We start from the raw sequence: 18,988 nt of genomic DNA, 5'->3' as shown, positions 1-18,988 counted from the left end.
TGTGTAACTTCATCAACAGAACACAACAACCCAGTTTTGGATCCTACCCATTTGTGTTTATAAAATGTTAACTGGTTTCAAAGAATAAACATTGTTTTGCTTTAAAAGAACTTTAGATCTCTGTTGCATCACACATGTAGACTGGGCCCTTGTGCTCCCCATAACCGCAATCTATTAAAAGTTGTGGGTCAGGTGAACTCCATGATACACTTTGGTGTTCTCTAAACCCTGGCCCATAACAACATGAAAGGAATTGAAAATCTCACTGCTCCTTAATTCCATGGGTGAACGTCTTGGACATACTTTTCTCATAATATTGCCTGCTTTCTTCCCGAAATTGAATGCCTGGAATATCTATGGGTCTTCTCCACTCAATATTCCTTCAATCTCGGAGCAGATGCGATAAAGGATGGCTCTTGCCAGTCAACAGCAAAGTCCAAAATGGCAGTAGCAGGCAACAGGCAGCAGCTGAGGGAGTGCTGGTCAGGATGCAGTTAACCAGAGAAGGCATCATCACAGACAGGCGTAACATTCAGCAGTAAGATTCTGGCTGTGCTCCAGAGCCTCTCTTTTTGTTCACCAGTGGCTGCAGCATTCAGCTGGATTGCACCAACATTTCCCACCATGGAATTGTATAATTTCCCTATGCATGGTATAGCACTAAGATTTTTATTTAGAATCGATCGGGAAATGGTAAAGGGTAAGCAAGCTGAAATGGTGCACTGTGCCGGTTAGACCGTCGGGCATGATTCTTGCCCATGTTCTGTCTTGCTGATCAATGCACATTCGTGAATGACACATTTATAGTCCAAGTAATTTGACACTGTGAGATATTTATTATGTTTACAATTAATAAAAATTCTTTAAGCATTTTGCTTGTTCCATGAAAGTAGATTATATCACTGTTCCGTTTAATCTTAATACATCCTCTCCAAGTATAAATACTCAACAAGTTAGCTTGATATAGAATTTTCATTGAAAGATGATCGATATTTCACATATTTATTTTTCACAAAGAAGGTTGTGATTAACATTCTGAACAGGTAGATCAGCTTTTAACACCACGAGTCTCTGTTCTGGTGCACTAGGCTTGGACGGTGATGAGTGAAGTTTTAAAACAATGCCAAGCACGGTGTCATTATCTCAGAAGATTCAATTCTTTTTGCAAACAAGATGAAATCTGAAGCCCCAGTTATATACTAAAAGAATGAAACTACAAAAGCCCACTGTTGAGAACAAAATCATTTTTACCATGTGTGGTGATATGCCTATGGGCTATAGCATAGTTGGATGGTGTGCAACCTCCAACCAGCAGATGGCGATGTCGACACAACATGCAGTCTCCTGACCACGGTCATGTGACCTGGGACCCGGATATAAAGGGAGGCACATCCATCCGTCTTCAGAATATGATTGGGAGGGTAATAAGATGTGCATGTAATTGGTCAGTGCTAGCTGTAAGTTCTGTAGTGATCTTTATATCTGTGTATATATACAAGGGGTCAATGTAGACGCAATACAACTGAGCAAGCACTAGAGGGAGCATGGGAGAGGTATAAATAGAGACAGACAGGAAGTTAGAGGACACTTCAAAGGAACAGCAACTGGGAGCAGGACAAAGACAGGCAGCACAGATGTAACATAGTTTAAGCGCTGGAGAGAGAATGAACTCAAAATAAAGCATCTACTTCAATTGTAAGACTACAAGCTTTATTCAGACACAAGGAACAACACAGGTTCCAGAGGAGTAGCAAGACTCCATGATAACCTGCTCTGTATCAGACTACCATCTTACCACACGAGACACAGTAAAAGGATTCTGGTTTGGATATATCGAAGTGTTTGGTGCGTTACTTCATAAAGTACAAGGACCAAACACAACATGGTACCATGAGTACTGAAGATTTGAGTTGGCAACGGCAGTGACAACATTAGGCATTTGGCTTGAAGACCACTCTGGTGAACTGCAACCTGACCCGACGCGTAAGAAAATGCTGGAGCTACAGATGGACGAGGTTAGGGGACCCTGCCGCCGCTGCTTCACGGATAATGCGGAACAAAATTGGCGCTTGTTTAAGCAGCAATTCCAACTCTACCTTTTAGTGCTAGGACTGCAGGTGCAGCCTAAAGACAGGCTTCTCACGTTGCTCTTAAAGGCAGTAGATCCAAAAGTGGCAGAGCTGTATAATACCTCAGCCGAAGCTACGATGACCCGTTACAATACTTCGAGCAATATTGTTCCATGAAAGACGGTGAAGCATGTAGCTGTAATTTACTGAGTTCGTGTACCCAGACAGGAGGGCTTCACTCAGACCACCACCATGAAATGTGTTTTGCGGATGAGGTGCCTGCACAATAGAACAACACACCTCGCTCAATTAGTCTTTGTGCCAACATGGATGAAGAAGCCGGCACCATTAATGCTGTGTCACACGCCATAAAGAAACGTGGCCTCAGTATGCTCAGCCATCTTGAGCGCACCAATATGACACAGCAAAAGAAACATGGTCTCAATGTGGCTGACCATTTTTTTGCAACAAGCCCCTTCGGCTATTTTTGCCAGAAGTGTGGCACTTGACATGGCCCATGCAGATGTCCAGCCTGTGGCAAGGTCTGCATCAGGGGCAGCCATGCTGGTCATTTGAGTAAACCGCCCATGTTCCTGAGGTCCACAGTCTATCACTTGACCGGTTGAGGTTGATAAATGCAGCTGATGAGATGACCCTTGGTGATTTGTTCTTCGTGGATTTGATATCGACCACAGACACGGAGAGTCCAACACTGGGCGGGGGATGGAAATTTTGGTGACTGACTGTAATGACGGTCATGGTCCTACTGATACCATCAAAAACAGATGGACCATTCCAGTGCAGTTAAATGAGTGTTTGGTGAAATGCAAACTTGACACGGGAGCAAAGGCAAACATCAGCGTGCGTGATTTACATGCTCTGGAGCAGATGCCGCCAATTGTAAATGCTCCACAGACACTGGTTGATTACAGTAGACATGAGTTTGAAACTATGGGGGAGTGTGAACGAGAAGCCTGGGTGCACAATAAAAGACATGTTGTCATGTTCTCCATTGTGAACACAAATCGTGAGTCCATCCTAGGCCTAGGAGCAGAAGCATGTGAGTCCCTGAATGTGGTTCAGTGGATATGTATCCCAGAGGAAGGATGGCCAGTTGAACACTGCAGATCCCTACAGGATAATAAAATATGCACTGTTTAAGGGTTCGGAAGAAATCCTAGTGTAGGAAGACAAACCATACACGGGGACGGAACTGCCGGTGAACATTCCGCAATTCTGGTTAACAGTCTTGAAGAACGTGCACAGGCTCAATAACATGATACGAGAACATTATGAACCTATATTACAGCGAGATGTGAGTGTTAAATGGACAGAGAATAAAAAGCCGTGGTGCTTCAGTCTGGCGTTCATTTTCAGGCTTAATGAGTATTTCACGAATGAGGTGAACACCTCATCAGTTGGACTCCCAACCGCTGGAATCGTTCCTTGCTGAGCCACAAATCACCAGCTGCACAGGCTGCATACTCGACTGGCTGGAGGGCAAAAATGTAACAATGCGAACAGTTGAAACGAAACCTAAGTACAGGGGTCAAAGCAATCAAAGAACAGTGACAAGGACCATATCCAAGGAATCATTCTTCAACTCCTTCAGTCCCACTGAAGTTCCACAGGGTGGAATTTTAAGCCAAGCTTTGGTGGCCAAACAGAAAGCTGATTTCAAACTGGACGCGCTATTGCAAAAACAAATAATTCCGTATGCAAAGTTATAATTTTCAGGAGAAAAAACTGACGCTGATGAAGGTGAGATGGATGACGAACATAATGAGCTGCTTGTACATGTCTTCTCCAGCAGCACAGTTGAGGGTCCAGTGGCACGCTTCCGGTGATCTGCAAGCAATGGCGCGTGGTCAAGGGGGACGCCCAGACCATGCTGGACTCTATGAAGTGCGAGAGTCTCGAGATGACACTGGCAAAGAAAGATAACGACGGAGCTGTGCCAGATTGTGCAGAAGAGACGCAGTTCACCCAGAACAAGCTAGTCATTGATGACATCGGTCCGATTATAGAGCAGTTGGCTCCAGAGGCAGATGGCGACACATATCATGAACACTAATTAATTCCAGTAGTGGACTCCCCACTACATGATGCCAGCCCACTGTACGGTGAGCTCGACGAGCAGATGACCATTTTAGAAGACAGTAACACAGCTACGGATGACACGTTCATCCTGCCGCAGGATGAAAATGAGCTGTTACCACTCTCATCAGATGTTGATGATCCAGGAATCAGCAGTCTTGTCTCGACCAACAAGGGCCCATCACCTGCGGCTCAAGTGCAAGATACAGGGACAATGCCCAACGGTGCAGGTGAGGTGGAGCTGACAGAGCCACCACAGCCAGGCTGCGAGGGGCTGCAAGTAATTGCTGCAGCTGAAGATTTCAGCAGACTGCCACAGTCTAGCAGGTCGGCACGACATGTTCAGGAGGTAGCAACGCAGACAGACACATCCATAGTGTAAGCCAGCAGCAGTAAATCAAGTGCTCCAAAAGCTAAAAGAAAAATGAAGGGCGCTGGCAGGTGCAGTCACAAAGTACTTTTAAAGAAGACATTGAAGAGGATGAGATGGAGAAGAGTGACAATTGCAGAAAATAGACATCAGCAGTGCGGCTGAAGCCGGTGATGTCAGCCAGACGGCAGAGGCATCTTAAGTGATGACGAACAAGTCACTGATGCTCCAGCATGCCAAGAAGAGGTAAAACCGCCAACCCCAATTTCATTCTCCCTGCCGGCACTGGAAACTGTGGGGCTCCTGCAAGTTGATGAGGCCGCAGGCGGGGATGTGGTCACACCGCCGAGAGATAATGACATGATTAAACCTCTACACACACAATGACGGCCAGTGCCATGCTAGGGGCTGCTAAAAAAAAAAGACAACCAAGAGACGATGCACAATCAATTATTGCGAAAGCGAGATTAGAGAATAATCAAAGGCTTTATTAGACAAGATGTGTTCCCCAGCAGCTCGTAACAGCCGGGGATGAACACCTCTTTATACCGTCTACTGGGTGGAGCCAGCAGACAGATATTTACCCACATATCTCTAATACAGTAGTACCTCCAACACAGGTACCGTAATACATATAATACGGTCTACCACATTCACCCCCTGTTGAAAAAAGGAGTCCGGCGGGGGGGGGGGGGGGGGGGGTGGGGGGGGGGGGTGGCAAAGCCTTTAACAGTAACAATAACAACCACAGTAACAATTACAACGAAGAAATCAATCGATAGGGGGCCTTGATGGTCCTCTGCGACCGTCGCAGTCTCTGCGGTGATGCAGGCGCAGACTCAGGCATTTTAGACTCCGGGAGCATGCAGTCCTCTGCTTCGTTACCTCCGGGTGGAACCAGTGGGAGGGCGGATCCTCCTGGGGCGGGGGCTGTGGTTAAGTGCGCTGGTGGGGAAGTGGGTGGACTAGAGAAGGATGGTTCGGGTGGAGGGGTTGGTGAGGGGGCCGTGGGTGGGGATCCAGCGGGTGCCAGATCCCTGAGGGAGACCGTGTCCTGGCGCCCTTCGTGGCGTGCCACGTAGGCGTACTGTGTGTTAGCATGAAGAAGGTGGACCATCTCGACCAACGGGTCAGACTTATGGGTCCGCGCATGTCTCCGGAGCAGGGAGGGTCCAGGAGCTGCCAGCCATGTTGGGAGTGATGTCCCGGAGGTGGACTTCCTGGGAAAAACAAGAAGACGTTCATGGGGGGTTTCATTAGTTGTGGTACACAGGAGTGACCGTATTGAATGGAGTGCATCGGGGAGGACCTCCTGCCAGTGGGAGACCGGGAGATTTCAAGACCGTAGGGCCAGCAGAACGGCCTTGCAGACCGTCCCGTTCTCCCTCTCCACCTGCCCATTTCCCCGGGGCTTGTAGCTGATCGTCCTGCTTGAGGCAATGCCCTTCCTGAGCAGGAATTGACACAGCTCGTCACTCATAAAGGAGGACCCCCTGTCACTGTGTACGTAGGTGGGGAAACCGAACAGTGTGAATATACATCGACTCAGCATCTGGGTGAAGAAGAAGAAAACAACACGCTCCCTGATGCGCAGGTCCCGACGCCGGCACCCACACCACAGCCGGGACTGAGGCGGTCACAGCGGAGGGTCAAGGCCCCCGACAGTCTTGACCTTTAAGACCACTTCACCCCCGCTGGACTTTTTTTTAAACAGGGGGTGAATGTGGTAAACCACATTATTGTATTATATGCATGGTGCTGTATTGTACATGCCTGGACCTGTCCAGGCTGGCTCCGCCTGTGGCTCCTCCCCTCAGGCTTCTGTATAAAAGTGGCAAGTCTCCGCCTCCGGACCCAGTTCGGGTCCAGAGGCAGGAGGCTTGTTGTTTAATGTATTAAAGCCTCAGTTACGTTTATCACTCGTCGTCTATTATTGATGGTGTATCAAATGTTCAGGAGAGCACTGTGATGGTTCTTCCAGCACTTCCTTTTTGGAGGCTTGGTCTCATGTTCAGCTGCCTTGTGGACTTCGATCTGCTGGTGTCCACAAAATACAGATATAGTTTTAGTTGATGAGCATGAGCTATATAATACCGCATGCACCGCACTGTGATTCAGGTTTTGATGAAGTGATGGAGCTGTGATCATCCAAGGTTGTTGGGAGAGGCTGATCGCCCATTCCCCACAGGACCAACTCCTGTCTTCCCCAGCAAGGTTGACTGCAGCCTCCTCGAACTCGGTGAGAGTAATGCCGTCAACCATCCTTACCCCAGTCAGCGATCTTTTACACTTGTTGTGTGCCAGCTTGGCCAGCACGAAGACAAAAGGAAGACAGAGGGGATGGTACAGATGTTGAGTAAGATACATGTCCCCTTCGTGTGGTGAGCCCTCCTCAGAAGGACCAGAGGATGGGGTGTGAGCAACATGATTGTTGCGATGGTGGTGATGTGAAAGTGTCCGTGAGAGAATAAATGTTGAGATGTGTCCCCCACTAATGGTGTGAGATCCCTGAAGAGAGTAGCCATTTGAGTGTATTATGCCATGATGGGAGTGTGGTAGTATGTATTGGGGGTCATGTGGGACTGGAAGCCCTAATGTCATTGGCTGACAGATCCCGGGTCCTGGTTGGCCGTTGACCTCTAGCTCCGCCCTGAAGGCGGAGTATAAGAAGCCGGAGTCCTCCCCCGCAGGCCATTCTACTATCGAGCTGCGGGGGAACAGACACGCTTAATAAAGCCTCATCGACTTCACTCTATTCGTCTCACGGAGTCTTTGTGCGCTACAATTTATTAAGCGTGCCTAAAAAGGACTATGGAGCTCAGGATCATTCTGGAATGCCTGAGGATCAGCCCTCACGCAGTGAACGCGGCAGCAGCCTTCAAGCACTGGCACACTTGCTTCGAGGCCTACCTCAGAACGGCCACCGGCCGGGTCACAGAAGACCAAAAACTACAGGTCCTGCACTCGAGGGTGAGCACGGAGATCTTCCCCCTCATCGAAGACTCGGAGGATTTCCAGACGGCGTTCGCAGCACTGAAAAGTCTCTATGCCCGCCCAGTTAACCAAATCTACGCTCGCTACCAGCTCGCGACGAGACGGCAAGGTCCCGGAGAATCGATGGACGAATTCTACGCCGCGCTGCTGATTTTGGGACGAGCCTGCAGCTGCCCTTCGGTGAACGCAAATGAACACACGGACATGTTAATGCGCGATGCTTTTGTGGCAGGTATGAATTCCTCCCAAATCCGCCAAAGACTTCTAGAAAGAGAGTCGCTAGGACTCTCAGAGGCCCGGGCCCTAGCAGCCTCCCTAGACATGGCCGTGCGTAATACCCGCGCCTACGGCCCCGACCGCGTGGCAGCCCATTGGGCTCCGTACGTACCCGTCGCGACAAACCCACCCCCCCCGGACACCCCACAGGCTTGCGCGGTCCAAACGCCAAGTCGCACCGGGGGCGCCCGCTGTTATTTCTGTGGCCAGGCGAAACACCCCCGGCAGCGCTGCCCGGCCCGCGCAGCTATCTGCAAGAGCTGCGGGAAAACGGGCCATTACGCGGTTGTGTGCCGGTCCCGCGAGGTCACCGCTGTCCCGGGAGAACAGGGAGCCCTGCAAGCCGTTTACGCTCCCAACCCCCCCAGCACGCCATGTACGACCCGCAGGCGCAGCCGCTCTGGGTCCCGACCACCGCGGTCCCGGGAGAACAGGGAGCCCTGCACGCCGCTTACGCTCCCCAACCCCCCCCCCCTGCACCCCAGGTATGACCCGCCGGCGCTACCGCTTTGGGTCCCGACCACCACTCTCCACGGAGAAGAGGGAGTTTTTGCGCGTCCCTAACGCCCCCCCTAACCCCACCCCCCGCACCCCACGTACCCGCCGGCGCTACCAACTTGGGTCCCGACCACCGCTGTCCCCGGTGAGGGAGCTCCGCGTGGTCCTAGCGCTCCCAGCGTCCCATGTGCGACCCGCAGACACCGCCATTTTGGGTCCCGGCCACCACGAGGGGAGGAAGGGCACCGCCATCTTGGACCACCCCAGACCTGTACGACGCGTGGGGGTGGCCATTTTGTCCACCCCCGCCGCCATCTTGTGACCCCCCAGCCACGTGCGATGTATGGGGCGGCCATTTTGTTCATCCCCGACGCCATCTTGGACGGCAACAACGGACCCCACTCCACTACTACAACCACGTCTCGCTTCAATTACGCTTGATCAAGCTCGGCCCCGGAGACTCCAGACGACGACGACAATGGTGCTAATAAACGGCCACGAGACACCATGCCTAGTCGACTCCGGGAGCACGGAGAGCTTTATCCACCCCAACACGGTAAGACGCTGTTCATTGACCACCTATCCCAGCGCACAAAAGATTTCCCTAGCTGCAGGATCCCACTCCGTACAGATCCAAGGATTCTGCATAGTTACCCTAACGGTGCAGGGGAGGGAGTTCAAAAACTACAAACTAAACGTCCTTCCCCAACTCTGTGCCCCCACCTTGCTAGGATTAGATTTCCAATGCAATCTACAGAGCCTTACGTTCAAATTCGGCGGCCCAATACCCCCACTCACTATCTGCGGCCTCGCAACCCTCAAGGTGCAACCCCCGTCCTTGTTTGCGAACCTCACCCCGGATTGCAAACCCGTCGCCACTAGGAGCAGACGGTACAGCGCCCAGGACCGGACCTTCATTCGGTCCGAAGTCCAGTGGCTACTAAAGGAGGGCATAATCCAGGCCAGCAATAGTCCCTGGAGAGCGCAGGTGGTAGTAGTGAAGACAGAGGAGAAACAAAGGATGGTCATAGACTATAGCCAGACCATCAACAGGTACACACAACTAGACGCGTACCCTCTCCCCCGCATACCCGACATGGTCAACCGGATTGCCCAATATAAAGTCTTCTCCACCGTGGACCTCAAGTCCACCTACCATCAGCTCCCCATCCGCCCAAGTGACCGCAAGTACACAGCCTTCGAGGCAGACGGGCGATTATACCACTTCCTAAGGGTCCCATTTGGCGTCACAAACGGGGTCTCGGTCTTCCAACGGGAGATGGACCGAATGGTTGATCAACATGGGTTGCGGGCCACGTTCCCGTATCTCGACAATGTAACCATCTGTGGCCACGACCAGCAGGACCACGACGCCAACCTCCAAAAATTCCTCCAGACCGCCAAAGCCTTGAACCTCACGTACAACGAGGACAAGTGCGTTTTTAGCACAAACCGGCTAGCCATTTGGGGATATGTAGTGCGCAATGGGATAATAGGCCCCGACCCCGAACGTATGCGCGCCCTCATGGAATTCCCCCTCCCGCACTGCCCAAAAGCCCTGAAACGCTGCCTGGGGTTCTTTTCATACTACGCCCAGTGGGTCCCCCAGTACGCAGACAAGGCCCGCCCCCTGATACAGACCACGACCTTTCCTCTGTCGACAGAGGCTTGCCAGGCCTTCAGCCGCATCAAAGCGGATATCGCAAAGGCCACGATGTGCGCCATCGACGAGTCCCTCCCCTTCCAGGTCGAGAGCGACGCCTCCGACGTAGCTCTAGCGGCCACCCTTAACCAAGCGGGCAGACCCGTGGCCTTTTTCTCCCGGACCCTCCACGCCTCAGAAATCCGCCACTCCTCAGTGGAAAAGGAAGCCCAAGCCATAGTGGAAGCTGTGCGACATTGGAGGCATTACCTGGCCGGCAGGAGATTCACTCTCCTCACTGACCAACGGTCGGTAGCCTTCATGTTCGATAATGCACTGCGGGGCAAAATCAAAAACGACAAGATCTTAAGGTGGAGGATCGAACTCTCCACCTTCAACTACGAGGTTTTGTATCGTCCCGGAAAGCTGAACGAGCCGTCCGATGCCCTATCCCGCGGCACATGTGCCAACGCACAAATTAACCGCCTCCAAACCCTCTACGAGGACCTCTGCCACCCGGGGGTCACTCGGTTTTTCCACTTCAAGTCCCGCAATCTCCCATACTCTTTAGAGGAGGTCCGTACAGTCACAAGGGACTGCCACATCTGCGCGGAATGCAAACCGCATTTTTTTCAGGCCGGAGGGTGCGCACCTGATTAAGGCTTCCCGCCCCTTTGAACGCCTTCGTCTCGATTTCAAAGGGCCCCTCCCCTCCACCGACCGCAACGCATATTTTCTTAATGTGGTGGACGAATACTCCCGCTTCCCATTTGCCATTCCCTGCTCTGACATGACCGCGGCCACAGTCATTAAAGCCTTGAACAGCATCTTCATACTGTTCGGTTGCCCCGCATACGTCCACAGCGACAGGGGGTCCTCTTTCATGAGTGACGAGCTGCGCCAGTTCCTGCTCAGTAAGGGCATAGCCTCAAGCAGGACGACCAGCTACAACCCCCGGGGGAACGGGCAAGTAGAGAGGGAGAACGGCACGGTCTGGAAGGCCGTCCTACTGGCCCTACGGTCCAGGGATCTCCCAGTTTCACGGTGGCAGGAGGTCCTCCCGGACGCTCTCCATTCCATCCGGTCGTTATTATGTACGAGCACTAATCAAACGCCTCATGAGCGTCTCCTTGTCTTCCCTAGGAGGTCCTCCTCTGGAACGTCGCTGCCGACCTGGCTGGCGGCCCCAGGACCCATCTTGCTCCGAAAGCATGTGCGGGCACATAAGGCGGACCCGTTGGTCGAAAGGGTTCACCTCCTCCATGCGAACCCGCAGTACGCTTACGTGGAGTACCCCGACGGCCGACAGGACACGGTCTCCCTGCGGGATCTGGCGCCCGCCGGCAACACACACACCCCCCCGACACCATTCACCCAACCCCCCCTTCCTCCCACCGCCGCACCCCGCGACCGCCCCCTTCCCAGGAGGATCGGTTCCCCTCCCCTCAGGCCCGACCAAGAATAAAGCCCAAGCTGAAACCGTAAGGCTCCCGGAGACGACAACACCGGTACAAGCACCACCACCACCACCGGGGCCGAGGCGATCGACACGGACGACCAGACCGCCCGACCGACTCGTGGCGTCGATCTAAATCAAAATATGGATTTTTCACAAGAACATTTTGCTTTTCTCCATATACCCTCTGTAAATAGTCGAAACAGGACAAAATTGTACAATACTGTATTGCCATGTGAATGTTTTTTTTCCTCCCAGGACCAGCCCTGTAAACCCTTACCACCATACGAAGCATCACCCCGCCGGGTTAATTTTTGACAAGGGGTGAATGTGGTAGTATGTATTGGGGGTCATGTGGGACTGGAAGCCCTAATGTCATTGGCTGACACATCCCGGGTCCTGGTTGGTCGTTGACCTCTAGCTCCGCCCTGAAGGCGGAGTATAAGAAGCCGGAGTCCTCCCCCGCAGGCCATTCTACTATCGAGCTGCGGGGGAACAGACACGCTTAATAAAGCCTCATCGACTTCACTCTATTCGTCTCACGGAGTCTTTGTGCGCTACAGGGAGTTTGAGATTGGAGGGAGCTGAAGAATGACTTAGCCTGGTGTACCTCCTCTTCCTGCACTGGATCGCCTCGCAGGCTGGAGAGGCGAGATTAGTTTGCTTCCTGGTGCCATTTCTGTGATACAGGATATGCCTGTGTACCATCACTCCTCTGATCAAGGCCTCGAGGGCCTGGTTGATGAAATGGGGGACTGCCACCATCCTGAGGTTTTCGGCCTTCTTCTTGTGGCTGGATGACATCTCTGCAAGTGTACTGAAGCCAGGTGGACAGGAGAGAGTGAGATGTATGTCTTGGATTGGCCTTTAAATATGGAATCCGAACCTTCGATCCTGCCAACTGACAGTGGGAAGATGAATCAGCTTCCAACCCGCCACGTCCAACCAACACCTGTGCATAATAAATGAGCTTCCAAGCATGGAATTGGGCACAAGTTCCCACCAGTCCAGTCAGCGGGGTGGATGCTGCCAAAACCACCCACTTAGTCTCTTAATTCTGTCCAATATATGCACACGAATAATGGATTGTGACTATTTATGAAGGGCAGACAGGATAGTCTCCTTAAAGACAGTCAGTAAACCTATAATATTGGAGGTGGGCAAATGGTTAGAAAAAACTCTGAGGAGCAGTTCATGTTGTCACTTAGAAAGTCACTAATTAAGCAAGGACAGATGGTATGCATCTGTGAAGGGAAGATATGTCTGACTAACTTGATTACATTTTTTTTGTGCTGTTTACAAGCGGGGTCAATAAAAGTCGAGCATTTGATGCATACTTTTTTTTAGCAAGTCTGTTAACAAAGTCACACATGGCACACTGTCAGAAAATCAAAGCATCTGAGATTCAAGGGGAAATGCCTTTGGTTCCAAAATGGCCTTACAGGCAGGATGAAAAAAATCATGGTCATTGGGTGTTTTGTGATTGGAAAGCTGCTTCCAGTAGGGCAGGGTTCAGTACCACATGCTTCCCATGGTATATGATCAATGATTTATATGTAAGAGGCATAACAAAGAAGTTTGCAGATGGTACAGAAATTGGCTTTCTGCTTGAAGGGCTCGAGGGCAGCACGGTGGCACAGCGATTAGCATTGCTGTTTCACAGCGCGAGGGACACGGAATTCAATTACGGCCTTGGGTGACTGTCTGTGTGGAGTTTGCACTTTCCCCCTGAAGCTGCATGGGTTTCCTTTGGGTGCTCTGGTTTCTTCCCATTGCCCAAAGATGTGTAGTTAGGTGGATTGGCCATGCAAATTGCCCATTAGTGTCCAAAGCTGAGCAGGTTAGGCGGGGTTACGGGGATAGGACGGGGGAGTGGGCCTAGGTAGGGTGCTTTTTCAGAGGGTCAGTGCTCAATGGGCTAAATGGCCTTCTTCTGCACTGTAGGAATTCTATGAAAATGAAGATTGGAACTGGAGGCTGCAGCAAGATGACAATGAACTAGTCAGGTAGGCAGGAAAAAAAAAATTCCATCTGGAGAAGTGTAAGGGAATGCATTTGGGCATGGCAAACAAGGCCAGGCAATACTCAAGCCGTCTTCTTAAACCTTCCTCCCCTGTCTCCTCCATCTTCACATCTATCAATTCGCACAATGTGCTCATTGATTTAATGATTCAGCTCATCACTTTCTGATGATTTAAGAGGACGCTAACAGGATATCAATTAGTTTCAAAAGAACTTATCCTGTTTTATATTTTTCACGTTGTTGAATGAATTCCAGTGTCACAGCTGTATTAGAACAGTTTAGCTCACAACTCAGCTGAAACAGGTCCTTAGTATCACAGCCAAGATATTGTCCATAAGCTGAGCTGTGTCGAGTGCAGTCAGACGATCCTTAATAACATGTAATGTGAACTGAACAGGTATCTATGATGGCTGGGGATCTCAAAATATGATCATCCATATCAAAACTTTTTGTTGACACTTGATTTAAGACTGGCAATCTGACATGAGGCATTACGCTGTGAGTGCTGAATTGCACTTGCCACAGGGCTTCTGTCACAGGCTTCGTTAAAGTTTGCTTGGTCCTTCAATAAGAGTTCTTCATTAACAGGGCAATAGTGGGTGTCCTATAAATAGGAGTAGCATGTGATTATATGATTGAACTAGTAAACCAATCCAGTTCAAATGCCATCATGTGAATTTGAATTTTTTTTTTAACTATAGAAACAAAGAAACTGGTATGATTAAAAGTGAAGCTGTTGGTTTGTTATGAAAACTTAACTAGTTCCTTTAGGGAAGAAAGTGCTCCCAAATGGGTAATATTTGCTACCCCTTATTCATGATGGCCATGATGACGAGAATACATTTTTTTTTAAATCCATGGGGCACAATTGGGACCAATGCTTGGAGATCCATGAAATAAGTGACTGGATGGGGAGGACGCAATAATGTTGTCCAAATAAGCATTTTCCAATTATTGCTGTGGTCCCCTTCATAATACCGCAGTTAAAAACAAAATTGTAAATCCTGTCCCTCAAAATACAAACTAGAATTTCAACACTCCCTGGTATCCAACTGAGCCCCAACTCAGGGAGGTGCATGCGAGCTCAGCATACATATTTCCACTGATCCTACATAGAAACATAGAAAATAGAAGCAGGAGGAGGCCATTCGGCCCTTCAAGCCTGCACTGCCATTCATTATGATCATGGCTGATCATCAAGTTCAATACACTGATCCTGCCTCCACCCCCACCCCCCTACCCCTTCATCCTTTTAGCCCCAAGAGATCGGTTATCAAGGGGCCAGATAAGTGAGAATTTCTGCCCAACCTCAGGCTCACTTCTTGTATTAATACAATTTTGTTAACCCAGCAGAGGTTACACTCTGAACAAACCACCTCACATACACAGAGATCAGACTGGGATCTTGCAGATCTGTGTTCTAACTTAACTTCCAGTCCCTCTGGTGTATTTCAGCAACATTCTGGCAGTTGTGTGCTGGCAGGATCACAGATTTTGTATTCCCATGTGCTTTCATGTAAATCAAAGTGTTAGCAGACACGTTTATGTGTATGGCTGCCATGTAACTGCGAGAATATAGACATGGTATATACACTGGTGTATACCAGGGCCAGTTTAGCTCAGTTGTCTGGACAGCTGGTTCATGATGCAGAGCGAGGCCAGAGGCCATGGGTTCAATTCCTGTACCAACTGAGATTATTCACCCTTGCCCCTCATCTGAGATGTGGTACACCTCAGGTTAAATCACCACCAGTCAGCTCTCCCCTGAAAGTAGGCTATGGTTGTCTGGACTATAGCAACTTTAATTACCAGCTTGTGAATAACTACACTCATGAACATATTTGTGTACATGCAGCAGTTGAAACATCATTTGCTTCTGCTTTGCAGGTTTGGGAGAAAGAGAGTTCTGTTGGAGGTGCTGTATTCAGTGTACTTCAAGGGTTGTCTCCCAAATGGGAAGTTTTCTGTCTTTTCAATTTCCTCATGGGTATTGGACAGGTTTCAAAGTATCAGGTTGCCTTTGTACTTGGTAAGTGCTTACACCATTCAGTGTTTATATTAATCCTTTCTGAGATTCTGTCACTCAGTGCGACACTAAGTTCTGGTTGATTATATGTTGGCCCAGAAGACTGGTAGGTGACCCATGCAAATGTTGCAGCCTCGCCTTATTTTTCCCAATTTCTTTCTGTGGCAAAATGATCAAAAAATGCTAAAAATATGAAAGGTAGCAGGACTGTTCTTGCTGGGAATGTGAACCAGAAGATTACTGAATTATACACGAACAGCAGAGAAAGATAAAGCACAAAATTCAGTACAACAGCTCGCTGTTTAGTGTGTCAGAGTGGTTCACACAGTCTTTTACGTCTTAGTCTTCTTTACCCCACTTGCTCAGTACCTCCAAGCAGTGTAATATCCCACACGAGGGGCGCGATTCTCCACTCCCACGCCGGTTGGGAGAATCGCCTGGGCCGCCAAAATTTCCAGGGACGCCAGTCCGACGCCCTCCCGCGATTCTCCCAAGCGGCGGGAACGGCTCGGTCGAGTTTCGCGGGCCGCAGGCCGGAGAATCGCCGGAGACACCGAAAATGGCGATTCTCCGGCACCCCCGCTATTCTGAGGCCCGGATGGGCCGAGCGGCCAGGCCAAAACGGCGGGTTCCCCCCGGCGCCGTCCACACCTGGTCGCTGCAGTCATGGACGGTGCGTGAACACTGGGGGGGCGGCCTGCGGGGGGGCGAGGGGGGGTCCTGCACCGGGCTTCACCTGGAATGTGGGGTGGCCCGCGATCGGTGCCCACCGATCGTCGGGCCGTCCTCTCTGAAGGAGGACCTCCTTCCTTCCGCGGCCCCGCAAGATCCATCCCCCATCTTCTTGCGGGGCGGACTTAGAGCGGACGGCAACCACGCATGCGCGGGTTGGCGCCGGCCTGGCGCGGGTAGATGACGCGGCCCCGATACTGGCCCATTGTCAGGGCCTGAATCGGTCGGGACCGGGGCCGTTCCGCACCGTCGTGAACCTCGACGGCGTTCACGACGGCGTGGCCACTTCGCCGTGGGAGTGGAGAATACCGCCCGAGACCTATGGGGTTGGAATGATAGTCTTCCCCATGAACCTTGTGGAGTACGAACTCTCCTGCTAGGGGCAGGGTATCTCAATTACCCGGTGTATATAAGGTCGAAGTCTACCAAGAAGTATGTATATATATATATATATATATATCATTTTTAACTAAAACTTTGTTCACATTTTTACTTGGTGTGGGCTCCCCCTATCCTTAGTAGACTGGCAATGAGGAGTAAACTGGTTTGCTGTCGATGCTGTGACCTACTCAGCTGAACCACCACTCGATTTACTGGATTTCTTTGATTCACCATATCTCTGTTTGGGTGGTTGGATACATTTGAGACCAGTGTCGAAGATTGGAAATAATAAATTGAAAGACTGCGTTATTTCTTCTGGGCCAACAATAGCATGGAAAATGAGTGCCAGACGGTCATTCTGTTGATGGCCTGTGGACCTCATACATTCGGGGTGATCTGGAGTCTCGCAGATCCGGCAAAGCTGGATATGCGAACATTCAAACAGATCATGACACTTGTGGGGTGCAACACTTTAACCCAACCCCGTCGATAATCGTTCAAAGATATCGGCTTAATACGGCAGAGAGGTCCACCGGTGAGTCCGTCACCGAGCTGAGTTTGTTTCTCGGCTACGGAAGATAGCCGGGTTTTGTGAGTGTGGAGCTGTTTGGTCCGATATGTTCCGTGATTGTTTGGTCCGTGGTATAATACATGGAGGTGAATGTTTTGGGGCATCACCCCTCACGTGGTATCACTGCAGCTCGGACCGAATGCCGACCAATGATTTGGATCAATGACCCGTAGTGTCTTCTTGCTTCAAACCGTATTATTTTCTGGATGCATACGTCCCCCTGAGTCCGGTGTTCCAGGTCCCAAGTATCGCAGAAACAATTGTCCTTCTTTCCAGCTACAGAAAAGGAAGGAAACAGCAACACCAGCCTCCAGGCAACTGCAACCACCAGCAGGAGCAAGCAGCAAATTGTGAAGTGCTCTCACAACTAACCTGGCCAATTCCTCATTAACTGCCTTTGACTGTGAGCAGCCTCTTGCTTCACAGCTGAGGACAATTGCTAAAGTGACTTCAGCATAGAATCAAGAGCAGCTCTCTGTCCTGAAAGTGTTTGGTAGGACAGACAGGCAGCAGCTTTGGTTGCCCCTGTTATGGGTATCCATAATATTTAATGATGGCTTAAATGTCTCGCAGCTTAAAGCCTGTAAACCCCACTGCAATTTAGGGTTAATGATATGCTTGCAATATTCGGGCATGATCCGGAACTCTCCATCGGGAGTGGACCAGTTAGATAGCAAACAAATTCACGCCCAGTATGAATCTCGATTTTGGCCTTTCCCGCTATTTAACTGGCAAACTCCGGGCGCACATGGTCTCTAATTGGAGACTGACTGGAGGCTTTGGCATCAATGATGAAAGTTAGGGTACGATTGAGAAAAGCAACAGCTATAGTAATGTTGTCATGAACGTGGTGAACATGGCCAAAGGCGAGACAGCTGGGATTTTAAAATTGCAGTTGCAAGTGAATTGGAGGGTAGTTTTCTCCAGCAGTCAACATGTCCTCACATCTCCTCTGTATTTCTTATCCAAAACCTAATAATAATGTCTCTTCATTCTTGTACCATCAGCTGATGAGAACAGTTTTTACTTGTCTACCTTATCCAGACCTGTGATAATCTTGTATGCTTGTATCAATTCTTTGCACAATCTTCTTTGCTCCAAAGAGAACAATCCCAACTCCTGCAACCTAACCTTATGACAAAAATACCTTCTCCCTAGATCTATTCTAGTAAATCTTCTCTGCACCTTTCCAAGGACCTTTGCAACTTGACTAAAGTGCGGTGACCAGAACTAGCTACAATATTCTATTTGTGGCTGAAACTAGAGTTTTATGAATGAACACAGAGAAAACCCCAGTTACGGAGGCCTGCTTACCTAACAAGTGTAGGGATACATAAAAGCCTGATAATGAATGAGAAGTCAATAGGAATCAGCAAGATGAAGTCCAGACTTAAAGTCAGAGGGCCTATGGTGGAGCATGTAAAGGACGGGTGGCATGGTAGCACAGTAGTTAGCACTGTTGCTTCACAGCATCAGGGTCCCAGGTTCGATTCCTGCTTGGGTCACTGTCTGTACGGAGTCTGCATGTTCTCCCCGTGTCTGTGTGGGTTTCCTCCGGGTGCTCCAGTTTCCTCCCACAGTCCAAAGATGTGCAGGTTAGGTAGATTGACCATTCCAAATTGCCCTTAGTGTCCAGTAAAGTGGTTAGGTGGGGTTACTGGGATAGGGTGGGGGTGTGGGCTGAGGTAGGGTGCTCTTTCCAACGGCCGGTGCAGACCCAATGGTCTCCTTCTGTAAATTCTATGATTCTATGACTTTTTTATTGCCCATGTCAATTTTTAGTGTGTGAGAATCGTGTGTTTTCTTGCCCACGGAGTGAATGTCCCAACTAAATAATTCTAGCAAAAGCTTTT

At 50.0% G+C, this 18,988-nt stretch overlaps 1 pseudogene; it reads left to right on the top strand.

The window, feature by feature from the left end:
- Positions 1-4,741: 4,741 nt before the first annotated feature.
- LOC140427397 (organic cation/carnitine transporter 2-like) overlaps positions 4,742-18,988 on the top strand; it is a 92,324-nt pseudogene continuing 78,077 nt past the window's right edge.

This window comes from Scyliorhinus torazame, chromosome 7 (genome assembly GCF_047496885.1).
Source record: "Scyliorhinus torazame isolate Kashiwa2021f chromosome 7, sScyTor2.1, whole genome shotgun sequence".
In the NCBI taxonomy this organism is placed as follows: Eukaryota; Metazoa; Chordata; class Chondrichthyes; order Carcharhiniformes; family Scyliorhinidae; genus Scyliorhinus; species Scyliorhinus torazame.
This window is presented reverse-complemented; position numbering and strand designations above follow the sequence as displayed.